The sequence below is a fragment of the Bubalus bubalis genome, chromosome 19 (genome assembly GCF_019923935.1).
Source record: "Bubalus bubalis isolate 160015118507 breed Murrah chromosome 19, NDDB_SH_1, whole genome shotgun sequence".
NCBI classification, from domain to species: Eukaryota; Metazoa; Chordata; class Mammalia; order Artiodactyla; family Bovidae; genus Bubalus; species Bubalus bubalis.
Window position 1 is genome coordinate 65,098,441 of NC_059175.1, and position 1,015 is coordinate 65,099,455.

Sequence of the window (1,015 nt, forward strand, 5' to 3'; positions counted from 1 at the left end):
CCAGCACAAGACACTTATTCTCAACATATGGAGTGCTGTTGGAACAAGCATGCTGGTTTAACTTCTACTCACAGAATGACGTGAAGCCAGTTCAGAATCTCAGAGGGCATGCTCATTGCAGGAAGTGAATACACAGACTTAGTATTTCCATTTAGCTCCCAGATTTCTAAAACTGAACTAACTACTCAACAGTTAGCAAACCAAATGACATAACATGAATTGGTCACAATTTTTTTAAGTAAACTTGAAATATTTTCTGTGTTTGGATATCTCATTTCACCCAATGATTACAATGATGAATTATTAATATGACCGAAAATTTTCCATTGGGAAAAAAATAAACTTACTAAAAGCTTTTAGTAACAGAAGTAAATTATAGACTTGACATTTGTAAATTCTCACTTGAGGAATACCATCCCTATTTTTCAGGATGAGGACATTGTGAGGTAAAACATGAAAGGCAATATTTTCCCTTCCAGTTAGGGAAAGTCAGTTGGAATCATGAATTACTGGACATCATTTTAGAGGAATATGACATAAGAATATAAAGTAATTAAAATCCATGGCTTTGCTATTCTCCCTTTGAAACATCACCTTGACAAAAGGAAATAAATCCACTATGACTGATGCTAAGAATACTTCCCTTTTAGTAAAAGAGTCTTTCCTGGTTAATACAGTGCATAGTTACATAGAATTAACTCCTAGTCTATACAGTACATCATTACCATAGAAATAACTCCTGGTAAATACAGTGAATAGTTACCATAGAGTTAAGAAGAAGTGAAGTTGCTCAGTTGTGTCCTACTCTTTGCAACCCCATGGACTGTAGCCTACCAGGCTCCTCCCTCCATGGGATTCTCCAGGCCAGAGTACTGGAGTGGGTTGCCATTTCCTTCTCCAGGGGATCTTCCCGACCCAGGGATCGAACCCGGGTCTCCCGCATTCCAGGCAGATGCTTTAACCTCTGAGCCACCAGGGAAGCCCACCATTGAGTTAACTCCTGATTAACACAGTG